Raw genomic sequence first — 20,130 nt, 5'->3', positions numbered from 1 at the left:
GGGCAGAGCTCAGTAAAACTTTAATTCGCTTGTCTGCTGATGGATGGGGCCAGGTTCCCTCCCTGTTGGTTGTTTGGCCTGAGGCGACCCAACACTGGAGCCTACCAGGCTCTTTGGTGGGGCTAATGGCGACTCTGGGAGGGCTCACGCCAAGGAGTACTTCCCAGAACTTCTGCTTCCAGTGTCCTTGTCCCTGTGGTGAGCCACAGCCACCCCCCCTCCTCTGCAGGAGACCCTCCGACACTAGCAGGTAGGTCTGGTTCAGTCGCCTATGGGGTCACTGCTCCTTCCCCTGGGTCCCAGTGTGCACACTACTTTGTGTGTGCCCTCCAAGAGTGGAGTCTCTGTTTCCCCCAGTCCTGTCGAAGTCCTGCAGTCAAATCCCGCTAGCCTTCAAAGTCTGATTCCCTAGGAATTCCTCCTCCCGTTGCCAGACCCCCAGGTTGGGAAGCCTGACGTGGGGCTCAGAACCTTCACTCCAGTGGGTGGACTTCTGTGGTATAAGTGTTCTCCAGTTTGTGAGTCACCCACCCAGCAGTTACGGGATTTGATTTTATTGTGATTGCGCCCCTCCTACCACTTCATTGTGGCTTCTCCTTTGTCTTTGGATGTGGGGTATCTTTGGATGTGGGGTATCTTTTTTGGTGAGTTCCAGTGTCTTCCTGTCGATGATTGTTCAGCAGTTAGTTGTGATTCTGGTGCTCTCGCAAGAGGGAGTAAGTGCACCTCCTTCTATTCCACCAATTTATCTGGACTCTCTGAGGAGGCAGACAGGCACAAGAGGCCTCTGGTGGTACAAAGTTCCAGTGCCTCAGAGAGTTCAGGGGAAGGAGAGAAGTCTGCTCTGGGTCCCTTCTGTGGTCACTAAAAAAATAACTTCAGTTTTAAACACCTACTGCCAGCCACACAGCTCCCTGCCTCTAGATCTGGGTGGTCCTTTGGTCAGATCAGGACCCCAGTCCACTGGTCCAGCCCCCTTCACTGGTCCTCACGTTCCTTCTCTGCTGTGTCCCCTCCCTGTTTACGTTCCATGGTCAGTAATCAAAGTGACTTTCTTGTATCTATTCTTGACTGCTTTGCCTCTCTCATTTTACTATGTTTATGTGGTAAAACTGCAAACTTCGGTTAAATCCAATCCTTTGCATTTGTATTGTGGCTAGAGAAAAACCCACAGTCAACCTTACCAGCCCCACCTTACACTCACGCTCGCCGACCTCAGGGAAGTCAGCCTCCACTCTGTCCCACCGTCACACGTTTCACCTCTCCTCCCTGCTTAGTTTTCCAGCACTCTCCCCGACCTCAGTCACAGCCGACAACTCTGCTTTCTGTACATTCCTACAGCCACATTTGCCCTCTTTCAAGCATCAACGCATTATCAAATTTAAATTGTATAAGCAAATGCCAGGAGAAATAGACAAATCCAGAATAACAGAGGGAATATCTGCTTTTTCGTCTCCTCCTGTGGCTGAGCTGCCCACGATTCTCTTCAGCTGTGCCCTCAAGTCCCCGTCACCTGGTCAGCGGCATTGCTCCGCCACAGCCTCTCCCCACTGCCCGGCTCCCAAAGCATCCGCTACACCCCCTGGTTATTCCTCCCATTTTGCAGAAACCCTTTGTAATCTACTTTCTCTCCAGCAATCACGTCATTTCTTTGCTTTCCTTTGGAGAAAAATAATTTTGAGCCCAGACTCCTATAGTCAGCCAAATTAGCATTGTAGCATCAGAGCAAAAAATTAATACACTTTCAGGAATTGTAAAATTTTGACCAACAGATCTTTTCCAAAAGAAAGTGGATATGCTCTAGCAAAATGAGCACTTCAGCTAACAGGAATGCATGAGATATAAGAAAGTGTTGAACAAAAAAAACAGTAAAATGTATAGTTATCGCTCTATAATTATTAACTGTAAAAAATAAATAAGCAAAAACAATTGGAGACTAAAATCTCGGGGTATTATAAGGAAAGTTATGAGTGTTTCTGGGGCATAAGATGAAAAATAGGGGCTTCCCTGGTGGCGCAGTGGTTAAGAATCAGCCTGCCAATGCAAGGGACATGGGTTTGAGCCCTGGTCTGGGAAGATTCCCACATGCCGCAGAGCAGCTGAGCCCGTGCGCCACAGCTGCTGAGCCCACATCCCACAACTGCTGAAGCCCATGCACCTAGAGCCCGTGCTCCGCAACAAGAGAAGCCACCGCAATGAGAAGCTCACGCACCGCAATGAAGAGTAGCCCCCGCTCCACAATGAAGAGTAGCCCCAGCTCGCCACAGCTAGAGAAAGCCCACGCCCAGCAACGAAGACCCAACACAGCCAAAAATAAATAAACAAATAAATAAATAAATTTATTTTTTTTTAAAGTGAAAAGTAAAGGCAGATTAAATTTTTTATCTTGCTTAGAGAATAGGTTTTGAATAAATCTAGCTGTTTTTAGAAAAATGTAAGTTTACGTATGTTTGTAAAATGTAGGGGTACACTCTAGAGGAAAGAAAGAAAGGGGGGAAGAAAGAAAATGATAGAGGAAAATCTGTCATACCCTTTATGCACCTGATATAAATCAAAATTATAAGCAACATAAAAGGAGAAATAGACCCAATAAGAGTATACTTAATACATCTCTCTCTCAGAGATAAACAGATCAGGTAGACAAAGGTATGATATACATTTGAGTAACTTCATTAACAAGTTTACTGTAATAGAAATATACAGAACAATATATGCCCTCTTTATTTATATTATTTTCAAAAATAAATGGACAGTTAAAAAATCTAACTGGGTATTACAGGTTCCAAAGTAAATCTCAACCAATTTAGTGAAAAGCAGAAATCACATAAGACATATTTTCTGTCCATAAGAAAATAACTTAAGAAATCAACAACAGAAGGATAAAAAGCAGAAATCTTCCCACTTGGAAATTAATCCACCATTCTAAATTTTTACTGAGGAAATCAAAATCAAAATTACTTTTAGAAATAATAATAAAAGTACTACATTCAAAAATTGATGGGAAGAGAGTGATGTCAGGGAAGATGGTGGAGTAGGAGGCTCCAGGGCCCATCTACCTAGACAGCAGCTGTGCTGGCAGAACCCGTCGGAAGGAGCTGTTCTGGAACTCTGGAGTCTGAAGGCTTGCAGCTTCCAGGGGAGGCTTGGCTGGTTAGTTGTGATTAATTTCCATCCATCCCTTCTGGCTGCCCATCCTCCAGGCCCTCGGCAGACAGCCATGCCCACGTTCCTAGTGCAGCTTGCTGGAGCCAGGATGGGCAGTGAGGTCCTGGGCCACACATCAGGCTTCTTGATTGCTGAGGGACAGGCGCTGGCCGCCACTGTCTCAACCCCACAGTATTTAAAGGAGCAACCCCTGTGGGGCTTTTGTTTCCTCTTTTTTCCCTTTGTGCTCTTTTGGAAGCCAGACGTTTAAGGGTTAGGACATTCAAAAGCAAGCATATATACAGGGGAATTGAGAAAGCCGCCACACATGGCCAGGGAAGGGTGCAGGCTCAGAAAAGATGTGAGCAGGCCTTACGTGTCCCCCTCAGGCTGGTCCCCAGCACAGAGACGGCAACAACAAACAGCAAACACCAGGAGATGAGGAGGATCTGATTTCCAGAATTACCACAGTATAAGGTTTAAATGTCCAGTTTTCAACGGAAAATCACAAGGCATACAAAGAAATAGGAAGACGTGTCTGGCAGCTAAAACTGGCCTCAACAGACAGCAGTGTGACGGCATCAGGTCACCTCTGACCTTCAGCTTTATTGTGGAGGCTGCTCTCAAGCTTCTAAAGTGCCGCTCACGCGCTGCTGAGGTTTTGTTTCCGTCTCCGAGGTTTTCAGAGGAAGGAAGCTGGGTGTGAAGGCGTCTGCCTCCTTCGTGAGTGACTCGGTTGCATCCTCCGTTCCCTCCACGGCCCGCAGCCTGTCCTCCGCTCTTCACCTCCCTCTTTTCATCCACCTTTATGCCCTGGTTAGCAGGTGCCATTCTTTCCATTGTTTTGCAGTAATGGAAGCTTCAGAATGGATGTTCCAGATTCTTCATTATCAAGATTTTGCCGCATTTGCTTCAACTTTCCATGTCTTTTCTTTGCTAACTTAACTCTCTTTCACTTTGTTAAAAGACAAGCTAAAGCATATTAAATTTTTAAGAGTTTATTTGAGGAAAAAAATCAATTCAAATTGGGCTGCACCAAAGCAGAATCTGTTTGGAGGCGTCACCAATAAGAGCTGAGGGGAACCTTGTCCAGAGAGAGGCGAAGCAAGGCCGGGAGCTTTCTGACTGGCTGGAGCTCGTAGCCTCTCTGGCTGCTTGTGATGGGTTGTCCTTAGGTTTTGATTCCTTCATTTCAAGGCATTTCAGGGTTACGGTTTCGGTTTGCTTACTTAGGCTGCTAAGGCCTTGGAGCCGAGTCAGTCTGATGGCCTCTTTGTTTAATTAATTTAACAACCTCTACACACTGGGTCTGTCTCTGGCCTGTGGTGAGGAAGGTGTGTCCTTCACTCTCTAAGGAGGTCGGTGTGGGTGAGCTTCTAAGGAAAGGCCTTAGGCCTGGCCATCCTGATGGGCCCCAAGTCGGGGAGGTCCAGCACCCAGCCCAGCTTCTTGGCACACACCTGACCACCAGCAAGAGCTTCCAAGGAGCCCCTGCTCAGAGCGGTGGGGGAAGCCAGCCCATCTCCAGCGCGCCCCACCTGCCGAGTGGACGGTGACATGAAGCTAATTCACGTCTTTCAGATCCGGAAAACTTTTCTCAAATGATTCTGTGATGATTTCTTCCTTTCATTTTCTCTGCTCTCAGCTATTTGTCTCAGAGGTTAGACACTGTATTCTGAGTCCTATAATTATCTTATATTTTCCTCCTAATATCTTTTTGTCTTTTTACTCTACTTTGTGGGAAATTTCCTAAACTTTATTTTCCATCCTTTCTATTAATGTTTTAATTTTGCTGTTTTTAAATTCTGAAAGCTCAGCATACTTAATTTTTATCACATTTTCTTCTTTGTGTCAAGACTGCACGTTTTCGCTCACATCTGAGATTAATTACACCTGTAGGTTTGTTTTATTTTGTTTCTCTTCCTTCATAGACTGTCCTTCCAAGTTTCTTTTTCTGTATGTTTGTTTTGGTTTCTGTTTTTACTTTAGTTTTTTTTTTTCTCAGATGCCAGGTGATTCTTGAGTGTCCGCTCTTGTTGAAGAGTCAGGCATTAGAAAGGGGATTGGAAGTCTGTACCTGGCGGGGCTTCCGCCCGCCATCTCCTCAGTCATGGGACCCTCATGGAAGCCCTGACACTGGAATCCTTCGCTCTCTTACCTCGGGTTGGTCACTTTCTTTAGAGCAAAGACCTCTAGTTTTCTTCTGGAGGCACAGAAGGGATGACGTAGTTGAGAAAATCTGAAGCTCTGCGTGACCTTTGGAAGCAGGGTGAGGGGCCTTGGAATAACCCCCAGGTTTCTGACTTGTGTTGGGTTAAGATTTCAGTACCGTTGACTTGGAAGCATGGGGAGAACAGCAGTAACCTGTGGGTGTGTTGCCCTTGAGACGCCGATGCCACACACGCACACAGATGCAGGCACACACGGCGAGCACATTTGTAGAGAACTAGGAATAGCACCTGGGGCACCAGCACCCACAGACCACGGAGAAAGGGGAGGTTGAGGGAGAGCTGCCGGAGGGGGCAGGAGGAGTTGGGTGCAAGTGCCCTGGGTCGCGGGGAGGAGCGTTTCAGAGGAGAGGGGCTGGCACCTTCCAGCATCACCGAGGCAGGAGTGACCCACAAAATAAGGATGATGTTGAGCCCTGAGGACAGCAGGGGTCACACGGAAGAAGCACATGGTTGGTGGCGTCAGATCAGCAGACCCATCGTGGGCCTCCAGGGCCACACTCAGTGAGGGGGCGCCCCAGGGGCAGGGGGTCCTTCAGCTTCTCCTAGACCCTCCTCCATGTCCAGGCAGCACCTCACCCATGCCGACACACACGGCCTCAGGTGTGGTGCTCCCTGTGGAGGGAACTGCAGCTGACACACCCCTCCTTGCCCGCTCACCCCCCGCCCACCCAGGCCCTCCAGCTTAGGAGGCTGTCCTGTCCCGGCAGGGAGAGAGGGCTGGCTCAGAAGATGCGGTTGCCACGGAGACTCACGCAGTCACTTGTGTTCCCGCAGTCCAGCCAGTGCCTGCCTGCTGGGTGGGACAGAACCCTGTCACCGTTGGAGAGAGAATTGTTTTAAAACTTGGACGTTGAACATAGTGCCTCTGGCTTATCTACAGTCAAGACACATCATAAAATACACTGTTTCACACGTTACTGGCACCCAGTCCAAGACGTACATGGGACGTGGTGTGTGTTTTAAACTCCGTTCCCTTTGTGCATTTCACAGGCAGCGGGTAGAGAAGGGAGCCAGGAAGACAAGGCGGAGCTGAAGACACTCACGGAAAACCACCTGCGACATGTCGCCCAGAACCACCACTGCAGCTTCACCCCGAATACAAGTATCGCCCTAACAGTGAGTGTAAATGCAGAGACGCTCGTGGGAGAGAACAGGGAGTGGAGAACTCGGCCGCGCTGCAGGAGTCCTCGGGTCGGCCGCACGGCAGAGGCCTCGATGTCTGTCCCGAGCGCGTGGCTGCAGCTCCTGCTTCGTTTGCACACAGCCCGGCGCACACACGTGTCTTCATGTAGCTGTCCTTGAGTTCAATTCACGATTTCACAGAAAGTTACTTTCTCACAGTGGTGGGCCCAGGCCTCTGACATACAAGGATCCTTGTAAAATGCATTGATGTGTCCATGGTGCAGCGTTTAGGTTTTGATTCCTTGTTTAAATTTGTCAGAAAGGCCATTTTGTCAGGAGTTAAGAGTTTTCCACTGGTGAGTGGAAATGACTGGTTTGTGGTGACCATTTTGCTCCTAGGAATTAGCCAGACCTCATCATTAAAGGAGACACATGCAAGAACCAGGGAAAAGCCGTGACCCATCCGGGAGGGGGGCACCAGTGCCGCACTCCATGTGCTCTGTTCCTCAGCACTAGCCACAAGGCCCACAGGGAAACCTGCAGCTGTACCGATGGTCTGGTTGGGTTTGCCATCTCTCTTCATGTCATAACGGTGATCTGTGATACCAGTTTGTGGTTTATGCCAAATATAAATGATTAGTCTGTTACTAATGAGAAAACATGACTGACTTCTTTGCTTCTGTTTTTCATTTGGACCTGTAGTTAAAGTTCTAGAGCTGGAAAGGCCTTGGGGCTCTAACCCAGGCCTCGTAGGTAGCAGACGACTCCCACGAGGTTACCGTGGTGACAGCACGGTCTGGTCCTGGCTCTGCCTGGCCTCCTCCTACTTTGTGGCCCTGGTGTCCTCATCTTCAAGTGTAAGTCACACGTACTCCCTAAAAGGAAAGAAGTGATTTCTGTGCTGATTTGTTGCTCTTCTCATGTTACTTAAATTCGTGCCGACTCGCATTAGGTTCCTTACGCTCACAGCGCTTCCTTAACACAGCCTTCAGTCTAAGACGTGATGTAGATGAAAGGAAGCTAAATTATGACGCAGATACTGTCAGCATCACAGCCCCAGTAGCTCTCCGTGGGCTGCCGTAGCCTGTGCTGGAGGAGGGCTTTGCCGGGACAGTGGCGGCTGAGCCTCTTGCCGGGCCTGCGGTGGCGGCGCAAGGGGGAGCAGAGCCTTGAGGGGAGCGGGGCTTGGGGGACCCTGCCCCGGGCGCCCACCCACCCCTGCAGCTGTGGTGCGGTGGGTCCTTCCTGTGCCTCGCGCCCCTTGGTACCAGGCTGGGAGTCCCCCCTTTGCTGCTCCCTCGAACTGGTAGAGCTTCTGGGGGACCGGGTTTCAGGAGGGCTCCTGCCTGAACTGTGCTGTGGGAACTTCTGCAGCAGCAACGTGTGTGTGGTCCCGTGGAGGAGCACAGCACGGCAGGGGCGCTGTTTTCGTCTGAGATAAAGTGTACTTTTCTTAAGTACTAATTAGTTGGATTTTATAAATCTGATTTTTGTTTCAGGTTTCAACACCCAGAATTTGGTTATGTTCATTGTTTTCCATCCTTTGAACTTCTTGTTTAAAATTTCAAGCTCTTTCAGGCACCTGCCACAACTTAGGAAGAAAAAGAAATAAGCAGGCACCACTATCTCCTGACTCACAAAAAAGAAAAAAAATTTTTGCAAAAGGGAAACGAAGCACATGTGTGAGGCGGGTCTGTGTTTTGTACGTGGTGTTGAAGCTTCGGCTGGCGACACACAGGTGACTGGACATCCTCGCCGGTCTTCAGTGTCGGCCTGGCTTAGTGCCCAGTGAATTCCTCACCCCACTGTCCTGCCGGCTTGGGGAAGAGCAGGCTTGCGGACCGTGATGTTGTCAGACCACGAACTGCGTCCCTTGGTGGAAAGAGGGACCCTGAATGCCGTGCTCTGGGGAAGCCGCAGTTCCGTGCGGGGAGAGGGGACCCGGCCTGCGCGCAGGTGCTGCGTTCGGGGGGCCCCGCAGGGCCTGATGCTCATAACTTCCTCCTGTTTGATGCCGACGTAACCCGTGGCCGAGCCGGCTGCCTCCCTGTTAGTGTAGCAGAAGCTGACTCGTGGCTTCTTCCGTGGCTCCCGTCTCCCAGATGTTCTGGGAGCTCCTTGTGAAGCGTTAAGAAGGGCTGGAGCTGGCTCTGCAGACTGATGGTGAGACCCCATCCACGGAGGTGAACCAGCCAACAGTTGGCAAACGTTCTCTCACGTCGAGGTCCTGTGTGGTTAGAAAAGCTACTCGTTCACGGTCTCCGGTGGCACCGAAGGCCACGGCTCGTGCCTCCCCTCACTGTCCCCGGCCCAACCGAGCCCGCCTTGTGCGGAAGCAGCGCGGGTCTGCAGGGTGGTCACCGTTCTGAATGAGAAGGTGGGTGGCGGAAGCCGGCTTTATTCGAGGTTGGGTAAAAACTGAAGTTGACTTCAGCCTTCTCTTTTCGGCAAGTTTTCTGAACTAAAAAGAAGGAGAAGCAGCAGCCTCTCCAAACCAGACTGGTCTTCGCGTCTCTGTGGTTTTCCCGGAAAGCCTCTCTCCTGGAGAGCCAGGTCAGCGCCCACAGGACACGCAGGGAGTTGCGGGCGAAACGTGTGCTGGTGCCGACGACCAGGCCCCCGCGGGCACCCAGGTCAGCGCCCACCTCTGCCCGGAGGTCAGAGCTGGAGGGCAAGGGGGTCCGGCAGGCAGTGACTTGAGGGCAGGAGGGAGCGAGGCCCACTGGTCACGGCTTCACACCTGGACACTTGTCTCCACTAGAGCCACTGAATGTTAGTAAAGCTGAGCATCCGGGGGAAACCTCTTCCAGGAAGGTTCGATGGGCTGTAGGTTTTCTCGCTGGCTGTTTTACAGTTTCGTCGTCTCCTAAACCCATTTTCTTTGAGGCAAATCTGGCACCAAGAGTAAAACACTGTCCAAGATCTGTTTTGTGGTTTGATTCAGCCTCTCCAGCCTCTCAGTCCTTTGCGTTAGCAGCTAACTCATAAGTTTGTGTAAAATGGCGTGAGATATACTCTCCCTTTTCTTGATCCATGTAGCTGTTAAAATTCAGGAAAAGCAGATAATTCGATTAAATTAAGCCACCAGCCTGTCTGTTGAATCGAATGTTCAAGCCACAGCCCTTAACTTCGGATCCAGGCCAAGATAAAAGCCTGTCACGTGTGAAGAGATATTGAAATAGTCTGAGCCACTGATACACATCTGGTGTCACCCCAGCCTTCCTGTCCCAGGCAGCAGGGCAGTGACAGGTCACCGTGTGCCCGGGCGAGGGGGATGCAGTCAACTCGAAAGGAGGAAATTGTCTCATACCTTTGGCGTTGGTCTCAGAGCAATCCACTTCTGAGAAGACAGTATTGCAGTGGCTGAAGGAATCATGACTCAGCATGAGTCACCAATTTAAGGTTACAGAATTTTATTTCTTTCTGAAAAGGTTTTCCCAAAGAGTCATGCTCTTTCCCTCCCCACCTTAGAAATCCTCCTCTTCCTTTGCTCTTTTCTGATATTCTGGGTTTCAGCATATTTCCTTCTAACAGTTGGACCTTTCCAAGTCTTAAAGCTGGATTAAAATCGTTTTAATCCCAGATGGTATGTAGCGAGGTTCAGTCCCTGGCCCTCATAAAAACGTTCACAGCACATTATAATGAGCTGATTGTCAAACTGAATATTTCTGAGCTTGTGTGGACAGATGTCAGGAAAATCACCTTGTTATGTTGGATACTGAAGGGTTTCTCTTTCATAGAGGAGCAGCAGATCATCACAGTAGACTCCCAGGCTTTAGTGGGCCCTAGCAAGTACACAGAGACCGTAGAAAATGTGCTTTTCGTCCTCTTAGGAACAGTTCTCGTTCTTACTGGTCTTAGACCCCTTTTATACCTAGAAACTATTGAGGACTCTAGGTTACTGCATTGAAAATTAAAAATGATAAAAAACCTTAAATGTGTATTTATTAATTCATTTAAAAATAACATTTCCCCCAAATTAGTGAGAAGAGCAGCATTCTTTTGCACTTTTGCAAATCCATTTCGTGTCCAGTTTTAGGAAAGACAGCGGACCGTCTGCAGCAGTGCGCCATTCGTCTGAGGGAAAAGGAGGACCAGCCCCAGGCCTGTGGCTCGAGAGCAGGAGGCCTTTGGTGGCCTTTCAGAGACGTGTGGACGGGCTTCCTGGAAGTCCTCCCGAACGCCACAGGCAGGCGTTCTCTGAAGGCAACTGCCGTGGAATCTGAAAGCGCTTCAGTTAACTGCGCGCAGCGTGTGTGACGGGCCTTGGTCAGCCCTGCACTCTGGGCGCACAGTTGTGTACCCTGCTGGGTCATGTGGAAAATACTGGCGCTCTGAGTCCTGCGGCCTTCCAAACGCTGGCATGTGTCCTTGTACGAGAGTCACCCTTGCTGCTGTCACCCGCAGCCCCGTCTGAGAGCTCTTCCATGTGCACGCCCTCCAGCGGCTGTGGCTCACACAGGGCTCCCAACTCTAATTTCTGCTTGAAATTTCAGATTTCATCATTGGCAACAAAACTGTTTTTGTGTTGTTTTCCCTGAAAGGACAACTTCAGCACCTCTGGAAAGGGAAAGTGGGAAGAGATACGGGTTAGAATTTAATGCATTAAAAAAAGCATCAGAAACAAGATGGCCAAAAGCTAATGCAGGACAGCCTGGAGGAGGCGTGGATGGAGGTGTGGGAGCCTGGGGACAGCGGGGAAGCCACGTAGGTTGACGCAGCTGTTCTGTGGGCAGATGTACTGACGTGACATTTGTGTGGGAGACTCTGTCCCCAGGGTCCAGATAGGAATTTACTCTCGTCCTGTCCGTACAAAGCTCATTCTGAGTCGGGCAGCCCAAGGAAAAGGGAGTGTCCGACTTATATGGGCCACAGGACACGTTCAAATGCAACTAGAACAGAGGAAAGTGTGGCATGTGCAGGGGTCTTCTCCCGTCGGCCGGGCTGGAGGCTGATGCTTAAACCTCCCACAAAGGGGGTCAAACCAAATGCGGTGAATATTTACAAACAGCACAAGACGCAGAATCGCAGGGTCACACACTGGCCGGTGGCCAGGCAGCGTGACCACATGCTTCCCGCCCTTGAGTCCCCAAAGTCCCCACGAGGACCTGTCTCTGCCCCACCCCGTCCCTGAAGACGCTGAAGGAGATGTTTAATTCTCCTCCACCCCACAGGGAAGTGTGCTGCTCCTGTAAAAGCCACAGGCACAGCCCAGGGCTGGCAGGGCTGCTCACCAGCCTCTGGGCCCCTGGTCGTCCGCGTCCCACTCGGCTGACTGAAGCCCAGCTGCACACACACGCGCTAATCTCCGTGACGCAGCACAAGGGGGAGGGCAGGGAAGGAGACGTCAGGGGACCGGGCGAGCGCCCTGCCCACCTTCCATCTGTGCCCGCGGCGGGGCTTACGGGGCACATGCTGCCTGTCGCTCACTGACCATCTGCTCCGAGTTGCTGAAGTGTCCCCGTTACCGTGGCAACACAAACACTCCCTGGTCAGATTTCACTTTTATCTGTGCTCTGGAATGGGGCTGGGGAGGGGTCGGGTCTTCCTTCCTCCCGGCCCTCCAGCCCCTCCCTCAGCTCTCCCTCCACCTCTGGCCTGGCCCTCTCCCCCCACTTCGGAGCACATACGGTTGGAAGTAGAGCTGGCCAATCTGAGAGCTGGGTGGCCGTGGATTTCTGTTCACCTGGCGCCTGGCTCCAGAATGGACCCTTCCCCAAATTTCAGGCTGGTGTCTGAGGGCTGAGTCTCTGCCCGCACGGGAGAGCTCCAACCGGCTGGGACACTGTCCCTCGGCCAGGGAACGTCTGTCCACCCACGCAGTTTGGGGAGCTGGTTTAATGGGACAAATGGGTGGGCTTTCGTCAGCTGTTAGCAGGACCGTTTTGTGGGCCCTGTTGTGGGATCCACGTCCCTCCCGGCAGCACCAGGGGGCTCCTTGCAGGGGGCGCAGCTGCGGAGCCTCCTAGAGAGTCCGTGTTTCCGACTGGGGTTGAGAGCTGCTGAAGGGAGCGGGCCGGTCACAGCCTCCTCTCCACCGAGGTGTCAGGTGGTGAGACTGGAGCCCCCCAGCGGGGGGCTAGGAGGGGTCTAGGGCAAAGCCAGACCTTTGCTATGTTACCCCAAAACTGGGTTCCCCTCTTGGTGAGCGTCAAGCCAGAAGACACAACCAAGCCCAGCACGGGAGAAGGAAGGATTTATTACTTGTAGCAAGTAAGGAGAGCGCCAGGGATATTTCCCAAAGCAGCAATATTGGGGATGTTTTAAGCTTAGGGTACCTGCATCTTCATGAGGGGGCTTGAGCAGAAGAGAATTCAACACAGAATTGGGCAAAGGTGGACACAGCCCGAGCTTTAGTTGACTGAAGTTGGGAGGGCCAGCAGCACCACTCTTCGTCCTCCTGGGTGGGGGACTTAGTTCCTGCAGAATAGCTCGGGCTGCGGTGTACGTCCCTAGTTCCCGCAGAATAGCTCGGGCTGCGGTGTACGTCCCTAGTTCCCGCAGAATAACTCAGACTGCGGTGTACGTCCCTAGTTCCCGCAGAATAACTCGGACTGCGGTGTACGTCCCTAGTTCATGCAGAATAACTCGGACTGCGGTGTACGTCCCTAGTTCCCGCAGAATAACTCAGACTGCGGTGTACGTCCCTAGTTCCCGCAGAATAGCTCGGGCTGCGGTGTACGTCCCTAGTTCCCGCAGAATAGCTCGGGCTGCGGTGTACGTCCCTAGTTCCCGCAGAATAGCTCGGGCTGCGGTGTACGTCCCTAGTTCCCGCAGAATAGCTCGGGCTGCGGTGTACGTCCCTAGTTCCCGCAGAATAGCTCGGGCTGCGGTGTACGTCCCTAGTTCCCGCAGAATAACTCGGACTGCGGTGTACGTCCCTAGTTCCCGCAGAATAACTCGGACTGCGGTGTACGTCCCTAGTTCCCGCAGAATAACTCAGACTGTGGTGTACATCCCTTGAGGAGGAGCTGGGACTCTGTCTTATCGCTGATCTATTGCTTCTTGACTGCTTTTCCTTTGTTCCTGCGTTCCCCACCTCCATTAAGGTCATTGACTGCTGAGACCTGTTCAAAGGCAAGCAGAATAACTCGGACTGTGTCCAGGTTCAGATCACGCCAAAAATGGCTTCTTACGTCAAGAAAGCCGTGCCTGGTTCTTCCTCCAGGGACCCCCTGCCCCGTCTGCTTACAGTTACTTGCTTTTTTGAGAACTGAGGGATACAAAGTAGATTCTGTTTCTCCCGCTGGTTCTTGTCGGGGAGACCAGCTCCCAGGTCTGGCTGTGACCTTGGGCTGCTTCTCTCGGTCAGGACGGGCGTGTGTGTCCGAGGCGCTTCCACCGGGCACCACGCAGACCTGCACGAGGAGGCCTCACAGGCCGGTGAGCTGCACATGCAGGGCCCACCCCCAGGTTTATCAGGAGAGGGCAGAGCATGGCAGTTCCTCCCAGAAACAAGGGCGCCAGGCCGCCCTCCGTATTCTCCAAGTTGGTGGAACCACCCAGAGCTGGGACCAGGCAGGAGGGCAGCACGGGACCTACTCCAGGGTTTCTGGGGCCCCCTCGGCGCTTTGTCGGCCAGACCCTGGGCTTGGGCAGGAGTGGATGCCCAGGCAAGACCCGAGGCATCTCAGGGTCTCCAGGGAGTCACTGGGAAGCCAGGGACCCGAGCGATTCCATGCGGTATAGGAAGCCACTTCTGGGGCGGAGTCAGCCCTTCGTGGCCAGACTCACCCACCCAAGCCTCTCCTGAGATGCCCGCCCCGCACAGAGCCCCCGGCTGCCATGGCTGCAGCACCCCCAGAATTTCACAAAATCTGCTGTGAAGGTTCATTTGTGGCTCTAGGACGTGACTTCCCTCAGACCCAGGGGCTGCGTGTCACCAGGAGGGTCTTGGTCCCCGCGGTCACTTCATCAGCACGGCCCCCCAAGCTCGGCAGTAGCCCTCAGCCTTCCGCATCGTACTGCCCACCGGAGTTAACGGTCTGCACGCTAGCCGGGCCCCCAGCCGGGCCCCCCAGCCACCTCCTGCCAGGCTCCCTTCAATCTCCAGTCACCCGCCCAGTGCTCGACCGCAGGCAGGTCCTCCTTGCTTCCTGGAAACAAGAAAGCAGGTGCTTGGCTGCTTATTAAGTTACATTTTCCTGGCTGTTCACCATTGCACTTGTGAGCATAAAATAGTGTTATTTAAATAAAATTAAAATCTGGCCTTCAGCTTCCAAATTAACCAGCAAACATTGCTGGGCACCAAATGGCCTTAAGAGCAAGTCAAACTTGGAATTTTACCGAAAGCAAAACTCCTATTAGACTTTATTATCTCAACGGCTTTTTAAAATAGGAATTTCTTCATAATATCTCAAGTATCTTTTAATTTCCAACAGATGCACATAAAAGACCCATTTCCAGGTTACTTGGGTAAAGGGTGGAAAATACTGATTTCCCTCTGTGCCATTTACCCTGTCTGTTCCAACATTAAGCCATCGCAAATGTAGAAAGAAAGCAAACATAACATTGACACCAAAGAGATCAGCAAAAACGAAAACTATCAACTAATGTATAAGCAAGTGTGAAAATCCTAAGTAAGTAATTAGCAAACAGAATCCAGCAGTGTGTTAAAAAGATTATATACTAATAAGGGACTAAGTGTTTTTTTTTCAGTGAAGTAAGAATGGGTCAATACTAGGTCTTTTGATATAAACCACCATCTAGTAGAGCAAAAGATAAAAATGTCTCTATAGATGCTGACAAACATTGGATGAAATTCAACATCCACTCTCAGCTTTTAAAATGCTCCTAATAATACAGAAATTGATGAATACGTCTTTAACATTATCAGTGCTGTCTCAGCCTGAAAGCTCACATCCTGGGGAACCCTGGAAACACTGGGAAGAAGACAGACCCTCACAATCCCACAGCCCCTTCACACAGTTTTGGTGGTTCTGGCCCATGCAGTTTAGTCAAGAGAAAGAAAGTACAAAAATGGGAAAGGATGAGATAAAGTGATGATTACTTACAGGTTATTTCATTGTATATCTGGAAAACCCTAGAGAAGCAGCTGAAAAATATGTACAAAAATATAAGAGAATTTGGCAAAGTAATCAGCAGGCTTCCTGTCGGGAAACAAGAACCACTAGGAGATATGATAGAAGAAAAGGCTTCATTTATCACAGCATCAAAAAAAAGATAAACTATATAACAATGCGGTTAGGAAGCAATATGAAAGTTCTACAGCAAGCAAACTGTACAGCACCTCTGGGGAACGCACGCGCTGGGACGGGGCCAGCACGCGGGCACTTGGGTTAGAGGACGTATCGTAAAGATGCCAGCTTCTGCAAAGTTAATCTGTACACATAGTGCAACCCCAAGTAAAATGTTAACTCTTTAACTAGACAGGGTAAATCTAAATTTGTGTGAAAAAATAAAAATAGGACAAATCTAAGAGAAAAAACAATAGAGGAATTAGTTCTATGAGATATTAAAACACATTTTGAAGTTATATTTTAAACTCTATGTTACTGGCAAATGGATAATTAGGAAGTCCAGAAACAGACCCAAAATACAGGTAATTTATGATAAAAGTGTTTAAATCGCTGGGGGAACATGATTTTCCTGTAGTGATGTTATATAGACAAACATCTTGGAAAAGTATAAAGCTGGCCCTATACTTCATCAGAGTTAATTCCAGACAGATCAATGATCTAAATGCTAAAGAAGAGAAACAGACGTGTACTGAAAGAAACCACAGGAGGGTTTTTCATGTTGTATGGAAGGCCTAAATATAGCACAAAACCCAGAAGCCATAATGATATGAACAAAAAGATGACATAAGAATAAAAATGCATGGAACTAAACCATCACCATAAGCCAGTCAGAAGATAAAGATAAGCTGTAAGAAATATTTGTAACTCATATCAGAAACAGGAGTTTCTTTGTTATTTAAGTCAATAATAAAGAGACCAATAGGTCAATGAGGAAAAGGAGGCAAAGGACGTGACAGACAGCTCACGAGAAGGAAGTAGAAGTCGCCCTTAAATGAAAGGATGTCCAGCTTTTCTCATAAAACTCCCCGAGCGACCATGTTCCACTTGGGTCAGGCTGAGCAGGCAATACGAAATCCCTCCCTTCTCAAGGGACGAAGGTTTGGCGTGTCCATCAGAGCTCTATTTCCGTGAATGTGTTCCACAGGTACAGGCACACGTGTGTGCAGTGACACGTGTGGTTATTCGTGGCCATGTTTCCCGTGGATCCACCCTCATCCACAGGTGCTGTTGCATGTCACCTGCCCGCTGAGCGCTGGCCCTGCAGAGCGGAGCTCGAAGCCCAGCGTTGTGGCCACCAAAATCCTCACCTGAGACTCGGACCCGTGGACACCGTCGTTCCCGTTAGGACCCCGATGTGAAGGGCTGGCTTGGGACAGGTATGACCCCCAGAACCCTCGGTGGCTTTGTGAGCCCCGAGTCATGGGGCCCAAGTCCCTGCAGGTCACAGGCCATCCTGAGGGCCCTTGTCTCTCCAGAGACCCTGCCCCTCACGCCCGTACCCGCACTGTCGTGGGAGACCTCACCAGGGCCCGGAGCAGCCTGGGCTTGGGGGGGGGGTCCATCCACAGGGGCCGAGGAGCCACCAGCTGGGTGTTCATTGAAACCACGAGGTGCGTTCAAGTCTCCTCCTTATTTACATCTCAGCCTGTGTCTGGGCGAGGCTTTTCTCCCTGTGGGTTAATTTGGAGAGAAAACACTGCAATTCAGAAACATTTACAAATTGAAAAGGCACAGAAACGCTGGAACTGCCTTTTCTGATCACTTATTCAAACTCATAGGGCTGTCTGAGCAGGACCCTTGCTCCTGGAGGTCAGTGGAGCCGAGGGACTTTGACCCCACGGAGAGCTGGAGCCCTGCCTTTCCGCCCTGAGGACGGACCCCCTTCTCCCCACACAACCCATGTCACACGAACGAAGCAGTGATCGCATGGGACGAAGTCACCGGGAAAAGACGAGGAAGCTGGACATATGTATGCTGTGGGCTAAACTCAAGGTGAACAGAATTGAAGAGCCTTGGAACTAGGGACCCGGGTTTAAGGTTGAGGTCTCCAAGTCTGTGAACCTGCCCCTCTCCCGGGGACGCGAGTCCCATGCCAGATACAGGCTGGCACCAGGTGGGCCCAGCTCGGGGGCTCGACCAGGCTGGCAGGAGGCTGTCCCCTTGTCCGGGGTCTGTAGCTCTGCGGCACCTGCCCACTGTCCAGATGCTGTCCTCCCCGAGCTGACCATCTCCCCCCGGAGCCCAGCTCCAGTTTCCAGCTGTTCCCACGGATCTGAGAAGAAACTAGGGTTTGCACAGCAGCCGAAGAGCCTTTTTCATTCTGGAGTGTCTGTAACAGGTGGGAAACCAGTCTCCCAAAGGAGCCTCGTTGACTTCTTCCCTCTGTGCCTGTTTCTTGTGGGGAGAACAGCGTCTGGTTTATAGAAGCTATAGCCGCGGCCTCTACATGTAGTCGGGCCACAAAGCCAGGTCTGATTGCCCAGCTCAGTTTTAGTTTTGCCCACAGACGTAGCTGTTCTGTTTTGGCTGTGCGATTGTGATGACGGGTACTTTACATTTCGGGGCTAAATGAGACAGCTGCTTCTCTGTAAGCGTCTTTGCTGAGCACACAGAGACCCTGCACTGACTGTAGGTGGCCTCAGCCACTCGCCCAGCGGTCCTGTCGGCTGCCCTTTGTGCCGGGGGCCAGGAGACCCCCTCAGCCCCACGTCGGGTGGACTGCAGAGGAGGCGGAGAAGATGGGAGGGGCTGGGGTTCCCATCACAAACACTCCCTGCAGCACGTCCAGCTCACGGGGGCTGGACCCCACTCCCCAGCCCCACACATGGTTCTCTGAGCCAGTCCTGTTTTCTCCCAGGGCCCCAGCAAGGCACAAGCCAACCCTGATTTCCATAAGAAACTGTGGCCGGCATGAGGAGCTGGGGCCATGTGGCCAAGGTGGTTGGGAGACTGGCTGTGTGACTTTCAGCAAGTTACTTACCCTCTCTGAGCCTCAGTTCCCTCAGCTCGGAAAGCAGGACAACACTGGGTATCATGTAAGGACTGGCATGCAGTGCCCAGCACACGGGAGGTCTGAACAGTCGCCGCTTTCCTCCCTTCCCCCCCCAACCCCGGTGGGACCCCCGAGGGGTGGGCCCAAAGCTCGATGTCACTGGGAGTCACCCTTGAGCCATGGTTCTTGCTTCTCAGCGGATGTGCCGCGCCCACCCCGTGGGTTCCTCAGCAGTGGGGATGGGGGCAGGGCAGGAGGAGGTGGGGTCTGGGGGCCACAGATGTGCAGCCCCATCTGCCTGGGACCCAGGCGGCAGTGCCGTCGCTGTGTTTGTGTCCAAAGCCCATGTTTCACCGCAGAACCTGACAGTCTGTGGATGGGATACTCGGGTGATCGCTTTGACAGCAGGCACCTCTAAATCCTCTGTCCCGGCAGATCCGCAGTGGCCTCGCCCTCCTGGCAAGAACGGTGCGGTGTTGCCTCATCTGGGTCTACAGTGTGTGTGTGTGTGTGTGTGTGTGTGTGTGTGTGTGTGTGTGTGTGAATTAAATCTCTCAGCAGCTGCTGCCCATGCAAGACCAGCCAGCTCTTCTTTCTCCTCTTCCCGCCAGGAGAAGTGGCCTTACCTGACTCAGCAGGGGTTTTGTGGAGTGTCCGCTTGCAGTTTCCCAGGCAGGGGTGGGGTCACTGCTCAGCCGGCCACCACCTCGCCTCTCCCCAGCTCAACTCAGGCAGAGCTGGAGCTCTCTGGGCCGCCGCGACCCCCCTGCCGACGGGGTCCCCGTGGCTCTGGGGGAGGCAGCGGCCCTGCCCTCTTCTGAGAGGGAGCCATGCGGCCCTGGGTTGGGGAGCGGCAGAGAGGGCGCTGGGGCTGGCTCGTCGCCACCCAGCTCTGCTCGTGCGCGAGAGGACAGAGGAGGGCACGGCCAGGCACACCTTCCTCACCTCCGACCGGGGTGCCGTCGCACCAGCCCTGGTGTCCCTCTGGGGCAGTGTCGGCACTGCCATCCGTGGGTCCTCTGGGGACCCGGGTGGGTCCTCCACTTTTCTGGTGAATGAGGAACGGAACAGAGGTTTGCCCCAGCCCCGAGGGGGCGGGGCTCTGGCTCTGGCTCTGGCCCGCAGACACAGGAATCTGCTTTCTTTAAACGAGACCGGATATGCACCTGCACTTGGAGTGGCTGTTACGTGTGACCCAGACGTTGGGTCAGGTGCTCGCTGACCACTGAACCAGCCCCTTCGGCCACATTTCCTCAGGCCCCTGTAGCGGACTGAGTGGATCTCAGCCTTTGTGGCCAGAACCACCCAGAGTTCAGGACCGGGAGGGCACAAGAACCTGCATTTCTAACATTTCTGAGGAGCTGCACGTGCCCCTGGCCCGGGAACCAGACTTGGGGAACCAGGCTCACTGCTGACATCCAGCTTCAACTCCAGGGCTCGCTGAAGGCACACGGGCCCCTAGGAGGCAGGAAGGCCCCAGTTAAGAGGTACCTCATGCTGCTCAAACCTGAATTTGTGTGTAAGTTTCCTGGGGATCCTGGTTCAGGAGGCCTGGTCCCCCTCGTGAGCAGAGTGGTGACAGCACAGAACATCCCGGGGG

At 52.0% G+C, this 20,130-nt stretch overlaps 1 protein-coding gene across 9 annotated transcripts in view; it reads left to right on the top strand.

Annotated features, from left to right (window-relative positions):
* Positions 1–20,130, top strand: part of FAM120B (family with sequence similarity 120 member B) — a 116,062-nt gene that overhangs the window by 77,409 nt on the left and 18,523 nt on the right. For 5 of the 9 annotated variants that reach the window (XM_059940779.1, XM_059940778.1, XM_059940777.1 and 2 more), the window contains one exon: positions 6,366–7,156. The gene's annotated coding sequence lies outside the window, so the exon portion shown is untranslated. Of the gene's footprint in view, positions 1–6,365; positions 7,157–7,199; positions 10,435–16,759; positions 16,784–20,130 lie in introns of those variants that run through there. The other 4 variants (XR_009506094.1, XR_009506095.1, XR_009506092.1 and 1 more) reach the window with 4 other exon arrangements.

The sequence above is a fragment of the Balaenoptera ricei genome, chromosome 12 (assembly GCF_028023285.1).
Source record: "Balaenoptera ricei isolate mBalRic1 chromosome 12, mBalRic1.hap2, whole genome shotgun sequence".
NCBI lineage: Eukaryota > Metazoa > Chordata > Mammalia > Artiodactyla > Balaenopteridae > Balaenoptera > Balaenoptera ricei.
This window is presented reverse-complemented; position numbering and strand designations above follow the sequence as displayed.